We start from the raw sequence: 20,165 nt of genomic DNA on the forward strand, positions 1-20,165 counted from the left end.
ATGTAAATTTGGATTCCATGTGTGAAAACTTATGTATGGATTGTCTTAAACTAACATGATAAAATGACGTGAGAGTCTTAAGTTGGAGGTCGGTTTATTTGAGTAAGTGTGTGAAAGGGGCATCGCACTAATCAATGCATATATATTTGAAATTGAAAAACTTCTCTTTGAAATCTTCATGACTCGAGTAATTAAGCCTGCAAGGATATCATAAAACTTGGTGCCCTAAAGTTGTCTGACTTGGGAGTCATTGGCCTAAAGCTCGCTACAGGGGTCATTTAGAAGGCAATCAAAGATGAAGCTACACTTGAAACAAAAAATAGTTCTCTTCGAAGCCTTTTTGACTCGGGTCAATAAGCCTCTAAGGGTATTTAAAACCTGGTACCCTAAAATCATCTGATTTGGGAGTCATTGGTATAAAGCCTGCTGCAGGGTCATCTAGAAAGTTTAATGAAGAGAATGGAAAAAAAAAAGCATGTGAAAAATAGAAAAAACAAGTGCATAAAAAAGAGTGAAAGCATTAAATACCTTGATTAAGCCCTAACACTTATTTGGTAGAATTTGACTTTCGATGAACGATAATTAGCTAGTTGAGTAGTGACGGTCAAAGTAATCAAATAATTGGAGAATTCAAGTTCGCTGAAGTGTTGACTTGCAGTTAGGAACATCCACCTAAACTTGAGAGAGTAAGGATAGTAATGAAATATTCAACCTTAGGTTACACGCTGGGAATGACTGAAAAAGTAAAAGTTTGGAGGTGTGTGATTCTTACGAGAAATGTAAGGTATATTTGACCACAGAAGGTCGGGAGTTGAAACAACTTGTTCAGTCATGTTTGATTTCTTAATTCTTCACACACACCTCAGTTTTGCACTGGAAGAGCAGATATCAATTTGGTATTGTGACTCTGAAACATGCTTGTGGAATAAATATCGAAATCTTGAATCCTGAAGAAAAAAATCTTGATTGATCAACTAATTATCCCTTACATGATTGTGTGTTCATAGTTATTCAGATGATAGTTTTTTTAGGACAAACGGATGTTTAAGTCTGGGGGTATTTGATAAGTGTACTTTATACACTTATTCAAGGGTTTAAAAAGATGACATTTAATTGCTTCTTGAATGAATTATGGTCTAAATTATTACATTTTATATTGAATAGGTAAAATTCAATGAAGGTACGAGAAATTGAAGGAGAAAGCAAAAGTGGGCAAAATAAGAGAATGGTTAAGTTGTAAGAGATCCAAAGTTCGGGGACTAAAGTGCAAATACTCAAAAGTTGTGTTGGACCTCATGATGAAGATTAAAGAGTGGTCGGAATCAATTAGATGAAGAAAGATGTCAAAGGGATCAAATTTAGACAAAATATGATCATAAATCAATTTCCAACTGAAAAGTTATGCTTCGGAATTTCAATCTCACATTGAGACCCATTTTTGACATAGCAAAAGATCGAATTGAAGAATGATATCTAAAGCAAAGTTGTAGCCCTTTGCGTTAGCTTTCCAACACAACTAGAATCGTCTTAATCAAATATCGAGAGAGAAATATATGACAAAAATACTGAATGAGACGCTGTCTACCCGAAAGGTGGCGCCGCGCCGCGGCTCTATTTTGGTGGCCCTGTATCTAGGGTGCGTTTTTTGCCCGTTTTGAAATTCATAAAAATCCTATTTTCTACACACACAAGGAGGCACCTATAAGTAGAAATTTATCGCACTTTTGGGTAGAATTTTTTTACATATTGAGAGGCAAGAGACACACTTGCAGATAAAAGAGAAGAATTCAAGAGAACAAGACAAGCAATTCAAGGGTTGAAGCATAACTTGGAAGGGGAAAAAGATCTTGGTGCAAGATTGATTTCTTATTCTACATTCTTCTTCAAAATCCAATGATATCTTCCATAATTTCTTATTTTTCTTTCATTACTATGAGTAGCTAATCTAATTTTAGGTGAACAATGTAATTGATTTGGGAACATTTATTTCTTTTATCTAAGATTCTTGTTCATTATAATTATATGTGTGGATTTTAATCATATTCTCAATGCTTTGAATTTTCTAGTCATTTTTCAATGATTTCGTGAACAATAATTGCGTAGAGATGCGGATTCTTTTTTTTTTTTGACCAAGTATTAAAATCTGGTAAATTAATATACAGTGTAGAGATACTTATATTAATTGTTGCGGTCATAAATGAATTCTTAGAACTATTAGTGCGTTTAACTAAGTTTGATTCGCATAGATATATGGAATTGAAGTAGTTAAATAGGCTCAATTAGAACTCGAAAGGGGCAAATTGAATACAATAGAAGAATTCGACCGAACACTACTTTAGATTTTATGAATCTTGATATTAGAAGTAAAAGTGACCAATAGATTAAATTGTTCCGCCCTAACATCCATTTATTGTTTGAATTTTAAATCACTTTTTGTTGCACCCATTCACATTTTAAGTAGTGAGATTGAAAATCACAATCAATCATCGTTTTTGTTTACTTTCATCAAATAGTGGTTAGAGAAAATTGAATTAAGTGCTAAAGTATAGTCATTGAAGAAACGATAATCTGGACTTATAGGTCCACTTTACTACTTTTTACAATTCGGACACTTGTGAAAATAAAATTGACAACAGTAACATACAACTCCCCCTTTATTCTGACTTCGATTGACCCGACTACCTGCATCCTTGCCTCTGTATTACCTCTACTATTGCAACTGATAAGAACAATAGAAGGCTGAGTAGGTGAAGCAACAGAAGCACTAGTATTTGTGCAAAGTACTCTGATAAAGGTTTCTTGCAGCGATGATATCTTAGCACCACAAGTGGCGCCTAGGCGCTCTTCCCCTTTAACACCTTTCTTCTCACAATTCTCTTCTTCAACTCCTCTCTTCTCACAATTCTCCACCTTGTACATCATTTGATAGACTTCAAATTTTGGACGAACCCAAGAAGAAGAAGCAAGCACCAACTCGGCTGCACCATTCAAACCATGGTTGCCTACGTACCCATAACTCGGGATCAAGCCTCCATAGTTCACCTCCACCTTCATATACACTCCACCTCATTTCAACCCCGCCCCGAAAGGCCATGCCCTCTCGAGCATATCAACACGGACTAATGTGAAGCAAGTCCAAGTAATGTTGAAACTTGCTTCCCGTTACCACTTTGGTTAACATGTCAGCTGGGTTCTCATTTGGGTGTACCTTCGAGAGTGAAATATCACCTTTCTCTATAACATCACGCACAAAATGATACCTGACGTCAATATGCTTGGTTCGAGCATGATGAACCTGATTCTTAGCCAAGTGAATCGCACTCTAGCTATCACACCACAAGTCCACACAATCCTGCTCAATTCCCCAAATCATCTAGAAGACCCCATAACCACAATGCTTCCTTCACTCCCTCTGCCATGGCCATATACTCGGCCTCTGTAGTAGAAAGAGCAATTGTAGCCTGTAACATCGATCGCCAACTAACTGGGGCACCATGTATGTAAGACACATATCCAGTAGTAGATCATCGTCTATCTAGATCACCTGCATAATCCGAGTCCACAAACCCACTTATATGATATACATCTCCACCAAAACATAAACCGTATCCGCGGTACCTTTCAAGTACCTCAGGATCCACTTCACAGCTTCCCAGTGTGCCTTCCCTGGATTCGCCATGAATCTACTGACCACACTAACCGCCTGTGAAATATCTGGGCATGTACACACCATGGCATACATCAAACTACCAACTGCACTAGCATAAGGTACACGATCCATGCGTACATTTTCGTCCGCTGTAGTATGAGACTGTTTACCAGAGAGCCTGAAATGTGGAGCTAATGGAGTTACCACTGACTTTGCACTTTGCAACCCGAACCTAGCAATAACCCGCTCAATGTAGTCTTTCTGACTCAAGAACATTCGCCGGTTCGTCCTCTCTCTTCTAATCTCCATACCCAGTATTTTCCTAGCAGCCCCCATATCCTTCATCTCAAACTCTTTACCAAGTTGAGATTTCAACTTATCTATCTCCACCTTGCTTTTCGAAGCGATAAGCATGTCATCCACATACAATAGAAGATAGATATAGTTACCTCCCCGAAGTTTTCGAATATAAACACAACAGTCATACTCACTTCTGGAGAAATCATGCTTTAGCATGAAGGAGTCAAATCGCTTGTACCACTGCCGAGGAGATTGCTTCAATCCATATAGTGATTTTCTCAAGCGACATACCCGACGTTCCTTATCCTCAACCTTGTAGCCCTCAGGTTGATGCATATAGATCTCCTCATCCAAGTCCCCGTGCAAGAAGGCGGTTTTGACATCAAGTTGTTCCAGCTCAAGATCATGATGAGAACAATACTCAATAGCACCCGAATGGAAGTGTGCTTGAGCACAGGGGAAAAGATCTCATTGTAGTCAACTCCCTCTCTTTGTGCAAACCCCTTAGCCACTAACCTCGCTTTGAATCTTGTACCACCGAGCTTGGTAGGATCCTCCTTTTTTTTATACAATCACTTGCAACCAATAGCTTTCTTACCTATGGGCAATGGGACAACCTCCCATGTTTGGTTCTTGTGAAGTGATTCCATCTCTTCTTCCATTGCCGCCAACCAACTCTCGCTATTGTTGTTTAAAATAGCTTCCTTGAAAGTGGTAGGCTCATCATCCTCCATCGAGAGTGCATACTCAACCAAATTTGTCTGCCCATAGTGCCTCAAAGGCTCGTTTGACCCCAACTTTAGAACTTGCTTGTAAGTACTGCGTGGCCTAGAAGAAGCCAAGTTATCTGCAAGCTGCTGTTGTTGCTGTGCCTGTATATTCTCTTGCTGAACCGCCTCTTGTTCAAGCCCATCATCACTCTCATCTTGAGTGTCTGTATGATGCTCCTCTTGAACATGCCTAGAATTAGGCTGATCTCTAGGTTCTATGTCAACAACTTGAGACATTGTAGTCTCAACATCATCACCACCGGGCACTGTAGCTTTCAACGAGGCTACCATGGAGTTCTCATCAAAAGTAACATCTCTGCTGATTATGAACTTAGAATCCTCTACACACCAAAGGCGATAGCCTTTAACACCTGCCGCATACCCCAAAAATATAGCCTTCTTGGCCCTCGCATCGAGCTTTTCCTCGTTGACATGATAGTAGGCTGTGCATCCGAATGTTCTGAGTTTCTTATATCTCCATCTAACCTTGAATGTGGAGACCGGTTCACAATGTAGCAAGCATTTGCAACCGACTCTGCCCACCATTCTCTGCCCAAACCAGCATAGGATCGCATACACATCGATTTCTCTCGAAATGTAGGATTCAATCTTTCCGCGACCCTATTCTATTGCAGTGTATTTCTAACTGTCCAGTGTCTCACAATGCCTTCCTTACCACAGAACTCCTTGAAAGCACCATCTGTATACTCAGTACCATTATGAGATCGCAGTGTCTTCAATTTCTTTCCTGTTCTGTTTTCAACCATTGCTTTCCACTTCTTGAAAGTGTCGAATACCTCATTCTTATACTTCAAAAAATAAATCCAAGTATATCTAGAATAATCATCAACAAATGTAACAAAATACCTGGAACCGCCTTTGGAAGTGATAGAAGTCGGACCCCATACATCCGTGTGCACATAATCAAGAATGCCTCTGCTTTTATGTTTGCTTAACTGGAACTGAACTCGGTGTGTTTTACCGTACACGCAATGCTCGCAAAAATCCATGCAAGACTTCTTCAAGTTCTTTAGCAAACCTTTCTTGACTAGCAAATCTAGCCCCTTTTCAGACATATGTCCAAGCTTCCTATGCCATAGCCGAGTGCACTCACATGGGTCTCCACCACTTCTACTTGTTCCAACTGCTACATCTTCAGTAACTGTAGTACCCTGAAGAGCATAGAGATTGCCTTCACGAATACCCTTCATCACAATCAAAGAACCACGAAAACCTTCTTTACTCCATTCCATGTTACAATCTTGCAACTACCGGAGTCTAAGGCACCAACAGAGATAAGGTTCTTTCGCAAATTAGGAACATGTCTAACATCCATCAATGTTCTAACCACTCCATCATGCATCTTGATTCTAATTGAACCAAGCCCCACCGTTTTACATGAATGGTTATTACCCATCAACACGGTTCCACCATCAGTGTTTCTATAGGTAGTAAACCACTTCCTATTTGGACACATATGGTAAGAGCATCCGGAGTCAAGAATCCACTTACCGAAGGTCTCTTCATCACAAGAGATGGTGTAGCACTCATCGCTTTCCCCTCCTTCCGAGACATAGCTTACTTCTTGCTTGACTTGCACCTTCCCATTGTTGTTGTTCTTATTGTTCTTCTTCCAACCCTTTTTGTTTGAACAATTCGCTTTGAAATGCCCAAGCTCGTCGCATTTGAAACAAGACCTTTCCGCAAGAGGTCTAGAACTCAATTTAGATTTTTCTTCCTTGCCCTTTGGTCGCACATTGCTTCTACCCCTTACAAACAATCTTTGAGCTTGCTCCTTCTTACCAATGGTAGACATGCCACTAGTTGCAATCTTTCAAAGATCATCCGCTAGAAGTGACGTTCTAGTGTCCTCCATCACAAGTTTATCACCCACAAGCATCAATTTTTGTACTAGGTTCTCGTAAGACTTTGGCAATGAAAGAAGTAGTAGAAGTGCTTGATCCTCATCATCTACATCCACATCAATGTCCTTCAAGTCCGATATGATCCTATCAAACTTGTTGACGTACTCCCGGATTGGTGTACCTTCATCCATCTTGCAAGTGTACAATTTGGACTTCAAATAGATCCGATTTGTTAGAGTTTTCGTCATTAAGTTCGCCTCCAACTTTGTCCACACCTCCACCGTCGTTACCTCACTATCAACCAAGAAAGCAACATCTCTTTCAAGGCAAAGAATGATAGACGCTCGTGCCTCAAGATCTAGCTCTTCCCAATCCTCGTCCGACATATCAACGTGCTTCTTCTCCCAATCCCAATCCTTGTGCAACTTTTGAGAAATCAACAAATTTTTCATTTGCATTCTCCAATATGAAAAATCATTCTTCCCATTGAATTTATCTATTTCATACTTCCCAATCTTCACCATTCCTTTAGTAGACACGATTTATCCACTTGTTTACCGAAAATAAATCACAAAAGTTCACTTAGGAATTTTCACAAACACCTTGTGCACAACAAAGTTCAAGCAACTCACCACAAAATTGAAGCTTAACCACCTTGATTTAGAAAGAACCTCTGATGCCAAATTGTTGGGAAAACACCTCCCAAAGATAGCCCAAAGATCAAATAAAGTTGATCATGTGAAAATTTCCAAACCACTTCAAGAACAAGAAAATGAGGAAGAAATGATTTCAATGGAATATATGAATAACAACGTATTTGGATTACTTGAACAAGCCTCAAGTTAATCCCCAAGAAAGAAAATAACTTTGAATTTATACTCAAGATGAACAACCTTCAATCTTGAAAAATTCTCTCCAAGTTTTCTCTCTTTTCCTCTCTTATTTTCGGGTGCAAGGGTTGTGTTTTTGAAAGAGGGAAAAATTGGCAATATATATACCTATCGGGGCGCCTAGGCGCCATGTTTCTGTCTGGAAACGTACTCGGAACGCCTAGGCGCCCCCGGTAGAAACCTGGCGCCTAGGCGCCCACAGATGGCGCCTAGGCTCTCTTCCCCTTTAACACCTTTCTTCTCACAATTCTCTTCTTCAACTCCTCTCTTCTCACACTATTTGAGTGACAAGTTTCAAAAAGTTTCAATTTTTCAAGGTCCCAACATTTTATTTCCTCGTTTTCTATAGATTAGCGGTTGTATACTTTGTATTACATGTCTAATCAATTCAACCTGTGATGGGAAATTATTATTCTGGAGGAAGTAACTAGGCGGAGCATCATTATGCTTTGTCAATCTTCTCCCATGCAATAGATTCTATTTGTAAATTTTGCTATTATGTGTTGATAATATGGCGAAATTTTTGAGGTGTCTAGATAACGAATGCAAAATGGAGAAATCATGCTCTTTGCTGGTACACTTTGACAGGCGCACACCTGCACTTGCCAATGAGATCAAGGTGGCACTTGAAGGGAACGATGTTCCTGCTAAAATTGGTGCCATGAAAAATGCAATTATGCTTTTGCTGAATGGTGAAACTCTACCTCAGCTCTTTACTACCATCATTAGCTATGTGTTACCCTCTGACGACCACACTATTCAGAAACTTCTTTTGCGTTATTTGGAGCTCATTGACAAGACTGATGGCAAGGGGCATGTTTTACCTGAAATGATCTTGATCTGTCAAAATCTGAGGGATAATCTTCAGCATTCAAATGAATACATCCGTGGTGTTACATTGAGGTTTCTATGCCGGCTGAAAGAGGTGGAGATCATTGAGCCTTTGATCCCCTCCATTATCTCAAACTTGGAGCATCGGCATCCTTAGGAGATATGCAATTCTTGCTGTGATGACAATTTACAAGCTCCTAAGCTCCCACAAGGCGAGCAGCTCTTAATTGATGCACCAGAGACTGTTGAAAGGTTTCTATCATCAGAGCAGGATGCATCAGCTAAGAGGAATGCCTTTCTGATGCTTTTCAATTGGCCGCTGGATCGTGCAATTAATTACCTTTTGACCAATGTTGACAAAGTACCTGACTGGGGGAATAGTAATGCAGATGGTCGTCTTGGAGTTGATCCGGAAAGTTTATTGGACAAACAAAGCAGAAAAAGGGAAGTACATTAAGATCATTATATCTCTACTGAATGCTTCCTCAGCTGCTGTTGTCTATGAATGTGCAGGTACCCTTGTTTCTTTGTCCTGCTCCTACTGCTATTAGAACTTCATCTAATACATATTGCCAGCTTTCTCTCAAAGTGACAACAATGTTAAGCTCATTGTGCTTGATCGCCTAAATGAACTCAAGCTCTCCCACAGGGATATCATGGTTGACAAGATTATGGATGTTTTGAGGGCTCTGTCAAACTCCAACCTTAACATTCATAGGAAAACACTAGATATTGTTTTTGAACTTATCACCCCCTGAAATGTCAATGAGGTTGTTCTTACTTTGAAAAAGGAAGTCATGAAAACTCAAAGTGGGGAGCTTGAGAAGAATGGGGAGTACCGACAGATGCTCATTCAAGCCATCCATTATTGTGCTATAAAGTTCCCTGAAGTGGCAAGCACAGTGGTTCATTTATTGATGGATTTCTTGGGAGACAAAAATGTAGCCTCTGCTATGGACGTTGCCATTTTTGTACGAGAGACATTAGAAACCAACCCAAACTTAAGGGTTTCCATCGTCACCAGGCTTCTGGATACTTTTTATCAGATCCAAGCTCCTAGAGTTTGTTCCTGTGCTCTTTGGATCATAGGAGAGTATTGCCTATCTCTATCTGAAGTTGAGAGTGGCATTGCAACCATAAAGCAGTGCCTTGGAGACCTACCCTTTTTTTCAATTTCCGAAGAAGAGGAGATCACTAACTCAACAAAGAAATCCCATCAGGCGAACTCCGTTACTGTTTCATCTAAAAGGCCTGCCATCCTTGCAGATGGGACATATGCAACTCAAAGTGCTGCCTCTGAAACTACTTTTTCCCCTCAAACTGTAGTTCAGGGATCTCTGAATACTGGAAATTTGAGGTCCCTTCTTCTAACTGGCGATTTTTTCCTTGGGGCAGTTGTTGCGTGCACATTGATAAAGCTGATACTAAGATTGGAAGAGGTTCAACCATCCAAGGTTGAAGTGAAAAAAGCATCATCGGATGTGTTACTGATCATGGTCTCAATGCTACAGCTCGACAATCTTCAGTTCTCCCTCATCCAGTTGATAATGATTCTTTTGACAGGATCGTTCTTTGCATAAGTTTGCCGTGTAACACAGGGGATATTGTCAGGAAAATTTGGTTGAAGTCTTGTTAAAATGCTTTCAGATAAACAGCTACATGAAATTGAGGAAATTAAAGCAAAAGCTCAGGTTTCTCATTCTCAGCCTGATGACCTTATTGACTTCTACCATTTGAAGAGCAGGAAGGTTGGAGTACTCCTTTTGTGACCCTTATGCATGTGAAGAATATTAATGCTCCCTATATTTCATTTATATAGAAAAAAATGTAGTTGTGTTTTAAGATTTCTGTGAGAACAACATAGCTCGCCTTTTCAAGAGAGTTATGGCTTTGCGTGTCATATTCTCCTTGATGACCTGTGTCTGTCTGCATTGGTTATTTACACAGAGGTATGGAAAATGTTTTGGCGAATTGAACGATTGTACAAACTTGCATTTCTGAGTGCCCGTGCACACATCAGTCTGTGTCTATGTGCGATTGTATTCTGTAGCTATGCTCTTAAGTGAGGAAGCTCACATAAAATTGATGGTTGACTCTACTAATGTTATTCATTGTTTGATAGATTGTCCACATCAAATGTCATGAAGGAAAAATTCTAGTAGTTACCTGAGTCTGTCCATGGAAATTCTTAATTATGTCCTCACATATCTTCTCTTCAGGGCATGAGCCAACTGGAGTTGGAAGATGAGGTCCAAGATGATTTGAAACGCGCTGCTGGGAATTCATTAAGGATGCTGATGATGCAAATAAGCTAAATCACATTATTCAACTCACAGGATTTAGTGACCCAGTCCACGCTGAAGCATATGTGATGGTTCATCAATATAATGTTGTCCTAGATGTTACAGTTATCGATAGAACTAAGGAGACCCTTCAGAATTTTCGTTTGGAGCTGGCTATGATGGGTGACCTTAAACTTGTTGAGCGTCCACAGAACCATACTCTAGCACCTCAGTCAAGCAAGCAAATAAAAGCAAATACTAAGGTTTCTATGAGACTTCCAATGTGCTTGAGAGGACTGTTATCGTCCTCAATGATATACCCATCGATATCATGGACTACATTTCTCCTCCCGTGTGTAGTGATGCTGCTTTTAGAACCACGTGGGCTGAATTTGAGTGGGAAAACAAGGTAATGTTATCCTTCGTGTTACTGTTATTATTGAGTTTTTGAGCTGATCAGCATGCTGAAGTTTTTAATATCCATGGCCTTACTGAAAGATTTGTAGTTTCTCTAATGTAATTTAGTCATAGTAAGAGACACTCCTGGCCAACGCTAGACACTCTAATATCCTTTTTCAAACCTGCTTAATACAAATAGTTGCTGGGTTTATTTACTACCAAACAGCCTTCCCTTCCTCAATAAGATTTTCAAACATAGCTGCAACTAAGACGTTCATCTGTGAAATCAGAACATCTCAAACAATCTTGTGTATGGAACAGGCATAGAGCCTCTTTATACAGCTGCTATTGGATACCTGGTAGTACTGCATTGGGAAGTTATTCATTTTGAGAAAGCACTCAATCATGATAATGTGATTGGTTTGATTCTAGGTAAAATTTCCATAAGAGGACTAAGCAGGGTCCTATTTCCCTAAATTGGCTTGCTGTTTTAATCCCTTATGTTCAATAATCCTTTAAGTTGAAAGCATTTTTCGTTAGATTACTGATATACTCACCTTGCTCCACTCATATAGGTTCCTTTTAGTGGTCAGGCTTTGGATTTCCCCTGACATTTTCGGTGTTTCTTTTAGCTATAGCCAAAAGGGTTATCCCATTAAGAATGCTTTGGGAATTCAGTTTAGATAGTTTGTTTACAGCTACAGGTTCTGCCATTTTCAGTAATACAATAATTTCTAGTAATGTAGATACAAATCTTTTATAGGTACTACATTGTCAATTGTTACTAGGGATGTTAACCAGTCGAGTCGCCTCGTAAGCCGAAATTCAAGGCTCGAGCTCGAGCAAAATTAAAAGAACTTTTCTCAAGCCAAAGCCGAGCTAAAGCTTGGCCAAAAAAAAAAAGGCTTGGCCCAAGCTTTAGGCTTAGGCCTTACCGAGCCCAGCCGAGTCCAAGCAGGGCGGGCTCGATTTCATTTTTATTTTTATTTTTTTATGTGACAAGATTACGAATCTAACATTTTTTTTAAAGAATTTAAAACTTGCATAATTTATACGAGTTACAAATTAAATAAAAATTACAACTTATAAAATTGCTTAATTTATACGAATTATAAATTAAATAAAAATTACAACTTACAGCCCTACTCATTTTTTCGGGCTTGGAACCGGTTACATGACGTAGGCAAAGTTAAAATTCTACACGAATAAATACGATTTACAAATTAAATAAAAATTACAACTTATAAAATTGCATAATTCATACGAATTATAAATTAAATAAAAATTACAACTTACAGCCCTACTCATTTTTCCGGGCTTGGAACCAACTACATGACGTAGGCGAAGTTAAAATTGTACACGAATAAAATATTTCGTGTACAATTTTTCTTGAAACAAATAAATTTAAAAATTACATATATTTTTTTAAATAAATTATTTTAAAAACTTACAATATTCTATGTTTGGATCTGGTGCAACTCTTTGGGCAGTATACTATTAACATGTTCTTGAACACGTAACTTCATACATTTTCAGTCCTTCAAGCATATTAAAACCTTCAATATATCTTGTTTTAATCTTGAATGTTTTTCTGATAAAATTCGATCACTTAAACTGAATGTAACATCCGATGCTACCGTAAACACCGGAGGTGTTAGTAGGTCACATGTAATTTTTGATACAATTGGATATTTCCTTTCATTACATCTCCACCAATTTAGAATACTAAATTCTTGTAATTCTTTTGGAGGTAACGAACATCCACACACATATACCTAGCTAATTCAGAGAGAATTTCAAGATTCGTATCATCAATATTTATCGCTCTAAACATTGATAAACTAGAACTAAATGAGTGAACACTTGTATTGCTTTCCAAATAATTCAATAAATTATCTGAATTTGTTGAAATGTTTCTTAAAAAGGAACTTCGGGAAATAGAACTACACTGGCCTTCTTTTTTAGTATAATAATTATACATTTTATATAACATAGATTCTATATTCACATGTGATAATTTCACATTCATGAAACTTGAAATCCCCTTTACAATGGCTATTATGCCATTCAAATTAAGTCGAGTGTCCATTACTGAAGCTAAATAAATAAAGAGGACAATTCTTTTCAATATTTACGAAATTTTAACTCCATAGAGCAGACTATGTCAAAAAAATGGCAAATTCCTATATCTATGAAATGTAGAAAAAATGTTGTAAAACAAGTGAAGATGTAGGGTAATAAACTCTACTACATTCCTTTGTAGAATTGAAAAAAGATTTTAAGAATTTTTCACATGAAATGCAATAGATCATTTTCAATCTTCTAAATTATGTTCGAATCCGTATGTATGCTTATTATTATAATATAATGAAATCACTTTATCGTAATTTTCACACGAATGTAACATAAGATATTTAGAGTTCCAACTATGAGTTATATCAGTGGCGAATGATTTCTCCTGTAATCCATACTCTGTACACAAACTGTTAAATACCTGCATACTTGTTGGTGACACAATAATAAAATTTATTAATTGTCTAATTTTATCTAAAGGAGAACTTATTTGTTCTAATCCAACTTTTACAATCAAATTGATAATATGGCATATATAACGTTGATGAAAAAATAAAGTTCCAAATGTCGGGTTAAAATCATTAATAAATCTTTTGATAACACCTTTGTTCACACTAATATTATCAAAAGTAAAACTTTGATCCATATCTTGCATATCATATTCCCGTATAACATTTTTTAAAACTATGTATATTTTAGTGGCGTTATGAGAACATTCTACACATATGAATGCAATAACCCTTTCATGTAAAAGCCACATGTGATCAATATAATGAGCCGTAGCAGCAATATAACATTTTTTATTACCGCCGGTCCATAAATCAAAGGTAAATGATATAACACTATTAAGAATTTTTAGACCTTCAATAACAACTTGTTTTCTTTTGTTATATAATTTTATAGTATCTGAACGAAAAGTATTTTTACAATAAGAAGAATATTTGGGTTGGAGATATTTCTGCACAAGCCAGGCAAAGTATATTGAATTTATCATCGTAAGCGGCATGTCTGTTGCAACCACGTATGCAACCATTCTTTCACGAAATCTTTTTTGTGAATATACAAAGGTGGAAAGAGTAGAACAAAAATCACCAAACACTAGTACGGTCCATTTTGGGTCGAGATCAACTGATTTCACTTTGCAACTCTTTAATATGTGTCTATTCAAATGCATTTTGCTCGAATTAGGCTTCAAATTAAGTTCTTTGCCACAGTAATTGCAACATACTTTCCAAATATCTACGCCATTTTGAACATCAATTTTTTACGTGTCATGTGTTGCCAACAATCAGAGAATTCTTTTTTTTTTTTGAGCTTTTAATAACCAGTACTTCTTTCTCTTCAATATTTTCCAAATCAATTGAAACATTTTGAGATGCATCGTAACTGGTGAAGTACTCGAGCTCCCCTTAAATTAATTAAGCTCATTACTAGTAAAATCCATTTATAATTATTATAGTATAAAATACTGAATATTAGAGTGAAGGAAATTAAGTATGAGAGCAAAGAAATTGAAATTGAAACTTGAATCTATAATACTGCAAGTTATAATCGATTGAAACAAATTGATATGAAACTTAAAAATTTACCTCGTATTTATAGGGGAAAAAAATATGTTTTTCCTCCAAATTTAAAATTAAAATTAAAATTTTGAATTTGAAAATTTCCTCATAAATTGTGTTGTAAAAAAGGTTAAAAAAACCATAGCTGCATTAAGGCAGCTATTCTACAGCTTTTGACTTTGTTTTATAATTATTTTTTTCAATTTTTTTGGCCCGTGACACTAGCCGGCCCATGTGGCTCACCGAGCCACAATTGGTTGACTTGGGCTCAAGCCAACGCCCCAAAATGGGGCTCGACGTGAGCCTAGGCTCACTTCATCTGTGCCACGAGCCGAGCCGGCTCAGGCTTTGAGCCACAGGCAGCTCAAGCCTCCGAGCTGGTTTGACATCCCTAGTTGTCATTGGTTGGGTGTGTTTGAGGTAGTACAGAATGCATAGTATCACTAGGCCAATTTTTAATTTCCACCCCTACCCCCTCTCAGTGCTTGAATAATCACACAAAATTGGAAATTTGTAAATCTAGCAGTTTGATCATTGGTAGCCCCTTTTTCAAAGGCCTTTCAATTCTTATAGCATAAGAAGTAACTTATTAAATAAATTGTGCTGATCTACCATCTGTGTTTGGTTTCCACCATCTTGTGGAGGTATTCGAGAAATATAGAATAGATAGGCTGGATTTTCTGAAGGGACAAGAAGTCCTGACCAATTAAGTTATCAAGGAAAAAATTCGGCGTTTCACCTTATGTGACACAAATCAATATCTTTGTGCATCTTTTTGTAAAAGCGAGATGTATCTTTGCGGTTAAGGTAACTGCTAATTAACATTAAGATTTAGAATATTTTGTCCTTTCTTATCCCAATTGTGACGTATCAATGGCAAGTCTCTTTTATTTATTCTCCCTTTTATATCCTGTGAAAATACTGCTGCAATGTTTATCCCTTTTCTTTTCTTTTGCTTATTGTGGGATGTGTAGTTTTACCTTATATTCTGGTTCAAATTCAGGCCTGCACTGGATGGTGAATGTGGGTTCTTGGCTGCAAATTTGTATGCAAAGAGTGTGTTTGGAGAGGATGCTTTGTTGAATATTAGTGTCAAGAAACTGGCCAATGGTAGACTGAATGGATATAGTAGGATAAGGAGCAAGACCCAGGGAATTGCTCTCAGCCTGGGTGACAAGATCACTCTCAAGCAGAAAGGAGGAAGCTAATCTTGCCTTTCGGTAAATGCCCGTCATAGGATTCTCAAGGTTTTTGTGTTTCTTGTTTACATACCTTCAAACTATATATAATGAGCATTATGCATTTTGTGATATTTTTACCTAATGTTCTCTCATTTATTTAATGTCCTCAATATTTAATTCATTACAATCTGTAGATTTTGCATGTGAGTTACCTTTAGAAAACTTGCTTGGATAAAGTTTTTGCTTATTGAGAATACATGCAGCATACACTTTCACACAGGGGCGGACCCACATGGGGTCATGTGGGGTCAAATGACCCCACAGTTTTCTGGAATTTTTTTTTTTTTTTTTTTTTTTTTTTTTTTTTTGGGTGCTGAAACTTAATTTTCTGTTTTTTTTTGTGCTGAAAATTCAATTTTCTGCCCTAAAAAGTCCAAATTCTAAATCTATATCCATATCACATGATCCATATCGAACATGAACAGCAAACAATCGATTTTTCCTTTTTTTTCATGATACGTTGTTCGAAAAAAAAAATTTTGACCCCACAGTTTAAATGGTCTGGGTCCGCCCCTGCTTTCACATCATTAAATTAGGTAGGAGGATAACTCAATGAGGGACTGGTTGAACTACTTTTGACATGTATCTTTTGTAGAGGATTGAGAAAAAGAAAAAACTAATGTCGTGATGTGCTCAGATTATTCAAATAATTGTATCCTTTCTTCTCACGGAATGATGTAATTGTTAATATCATGACAACTTCCGGGATGTTAAATTCCCCAGACCCATTCCCTTTCTACATTTCCTCTCTCTCATCGCTCAATTCTTTTTCGCCGCCACCATGACCGTCGCGACTATCGCCACTGCCATCACAATCTAAAGCGGCGATTTCTTCAACTTGCTTTCCGATCTCTCTCTTCGCCGACCCATCTCTCGCGATGCAGCAACCACCGATCGAATCACACAACAATGATGCCGTTTCGGTCTTTGAAGGAGAGGTGGTTAAAAGTGGCTTCCCGTTCCGGTGGTTTCAGACCATGGTGGTTTTGTTGATGCTAGCAGTTTCAAAGGTTGTAGGTTGTGATTGTGGGGTAGTGGTTGCAGGCTATTGAGATTGTGGTGTGGTCGTTGCAAGTTGTTTTTTCTTCACCGATGTTGGTGGTGAGGTGGTGGCTTGATTGCGATGGTTTAATCTGGTTGGCAGGAGACATGACACATGGGCAATGTTGGGGTTTTTTTGAAGGTTTGGAAATAGAGGTGGTAGTGGTACGACGACAATGGTGGTGGTAGTGTTAACGATGGTGGCAACAATGGTGTGGTGGTTGCAGGTTGTGATCGTGTTGACGATGTAGTATGAAAGTGTCTGTATCTAACAAATTGGGGGTTTGTGACCAACTATCAGGAGTTGGTAGTAGTGGTGGTTTTGGTGGCGACGGTGGTGGAGATGGTGCTACTAGAGGCAGTAGTGAGATGGTGGTCACAAGTTTCGATAGTGATCACAAATTATTTGATTGACTGTGACCATTAAATTGATTAATCCGTGACTAATAAAAATATAAATTGTGACAAAAAAATAGCGTGCGACTTAAAAAATTGCTAATCTATGGTCAATAATTTGATAATTTGTGGCTGTATAATAAGTTGTGACTTATAATATTTGTGGTTTTTTATCAATAAATAAATTGTTATTTATAATTTTTTGATTTGTGACCGATGAACAAATTGTGACCTATAAAAATTTTGAATTTTGAACGTAAAATAATTTGTGATATAAAATTTCTGATTTTGTGATCAGAAAAATAAAAAGTGATTAATTAAATCATTAATTTGTGATCAAATTGTTTAGATTTGTGGCGTAGAGGATAATTGACACAAAATGTCCATACCTTTCAAGTTTATTGTGGAAAATGTCCATACCTTTCATTTTTTGGCATTTTTGCCCTTACCTTTCACATTTCTTTGCGCTGAATGTCATTTTCACCAATTTTTAATGTAAAATGATCAACATGCCCTCATATTTAAAAAAAAAAAAAAAACGAAAGGAAAAATAAAGATCAAATTGCAACTATATGCCCAAACTTTTTAAAAAGTGCAATTGAGTCCAAATAAATTATTAAAAATAACAAAAATAAAATAAATCTCTCTCTCTCTCTCTCTCCCCCCTCTTCTTCTCCTCCTTCCTTGTGCCGCCTCCTCCTTTTCCTCCACCACCACCCAGGGGCAGACCTATTCGGGGTTTAATGGGGTCAATTGACCCCTCCCGACCCTTAAATTTTTTTCAACTAAAAAGCCCAAATGGTAGAAAAAATGGCAGCCTATAATTGACCCCATTGGACCCTTAATATTTTTCAACTAAAAAGCCCAAATGGTAGAAAAAATAGCAGCCCATAGTTCTTGTTTCTTAATTCTTAACAAAGCTTGACCCCACTGGACCCTTACAATTAAAAAGCCCAAATAATAGAAAGGCAGCCCCATAGTTCTTATTTCTTAACCAAGCCCAGCTACCCAACAATCTAAAGTATGTAACATTGAAAAAAAAGAGACCCAAATTGTGAATTCCCTTCCTAGTTCCCTCCAATTCTCAGACCTGTGAGTACGAACCGGGTGTGGTACGAATGCAATTTCAAATTCCAAACTTCAAAGTGCGAACCGATTCACCATATTTTCAAAGAGGAAGAAGAAGAACTTATTGAAGAAGCAAAATTTGGCAATCAATCTCACTTTCTTAATCTTTTTATTTATGTTTTGAAAGTTATTTATGCAATTGGTTATGGACTAGTGGTTGGATACTTGTATTAAAAATTGGTACTCTGATTTTGTAGCATTCCAGATGTATTTAAGCTATTGGGTCTTTTTAATGTTTCCCATTAAACCAAATCATCGGATTTTTCATGTTAAATCATCAAAAAATTGAAGAACTATTGCAAAATCGTACTTTAATCAGACATAGTTAATGCAATAATGAATTTTGCGGTATAGTTTTCCAAATTTACACGCAGCCTCATTTTCTCTCTGTGATGGGATCAAAAGAGAATAAATAATACGTACTTTCTCTATGTGTGATTCAAGGACCATAACCATTTATATATACTAATGTCCTTTGACCTAATTCGGCCCATCATAGGATTACGAATTTGGGCCCAGTCTCTACATATATATAAACTCATACTTTAATCGGATGCATAACGACCCAAAATTGAAACTTTATTAGATCACTTTAAATGAGCTCAATCGAATTTGATAGCCTTTAGTTTAACACACAATTATTCACACATATAAGCCCATTGATTGATTTAAAAAAAATCCTTACACTCATTTCATTTATCATTGCCTTTTTAATTTCTATGCTGACAGTGATGGTTCATGGTTTGAGAAAGGAATGATAAATCTACGTCATTGGATGAATTTTTAATCTGTAAGACAGTAAACATTTTTGTTTTTTTTGGATGAGGAAGACTGTAAATATTTGACGGCTTTCCTTCCAATAGTGTATTCCTTTTGTGATTAGATTCAGATTTGATCTAATTATTAAGGCCCTTAAATGAATATTTTCAATACGGGAGGCTGGAATCTGGAGATATGTAATATGTTGAAAAAGATGTATTTAATAAAATAGATAATGAGACTATTATACAGTGTTTTCAAAGTATGAGAAATCGTAAGGAACAATTGAAAAAAAAAAAAAAAGTACTTCATTTTGAATATTATCATTTTTGTATACTTTGAAGTTATTTTTCATGCAATTTCGTCTTGCCCCCACTGAACCAAAGTCTTGGGTCCGCCCTTGCCACCACCATCACCAAATAAAATTACATAAATTGTGTAATATCATTTTTCTTGCTTTCTTCCTATCCCATTCCAATTCAATCTTCTTCTTCTTTGTAAAACCTGAAAGTGGAATTGTGGGATGGTTACGTCCGCAAGTTTTCAAGCGATCTATATGCGGTATTCCTCAGCATGCTCCCGTCTAAACTAACATTAAACCATAATTCAGCCGTCACGTGGTGGTGAAACCCACCATTTTGCTTGCTCAAAACCTCATGGCACCACTGCAACTCGAATTTAATTTCGACTCCAAACTCTGCAATTTTCTACCAAGCCATAGATCCAGAGTTTCTGCTCTTCTATATCTTTAGGGTGCGTCTCTCTTTTCTGTTTCTGAACCTTGCCGCCGTTCAATTATAAAGGTTTTCGATTTTCGTTTTCTTTTAATCTGTCTTTCGTGTTGCGCATACAAGTGTATAAGTGCTGGAATTTGACGAATAATGAGTTTTCATATAGCTTTTAGTTAAAATTTTTATGTTGATGGAAATTTGAGGTATGAATTGGGACTGTTGAAAAGGCTATTTAGGATTCACTTTCC

The 20,165-nt window shown here is 37.2% G+C and overlaps 1 pseudogene; it reads left to right on the plus strand.

Annotated features, from left to right (window-relative positions):
- The first annotated feature begins 8,024 nt into the window (after positions 1-8,024).
- On the plus strand, positions 8,025-15,830 carry LOC111379760 (annotated as a pseudogene).
- Positions 15,831-20,165: the final 4,335 nt, after the last annotated feature.

This window comes from Olea europaea, unplaced genomic scaffold, assembly GCF_002742605.1.
Source record: "Olea europaea var. sylvestris unplaced genomic scaffold, O_europaea_v1 scaffold203, whole genome shotgun sequence".
Classification (NCBI taxonomy): domain Eukaryota; kingdom Viridiplantae; phylum Streptophyta; class Magnoliopsida; order Lamiales; family Oleaceae; genus Olea; species Olea europaea.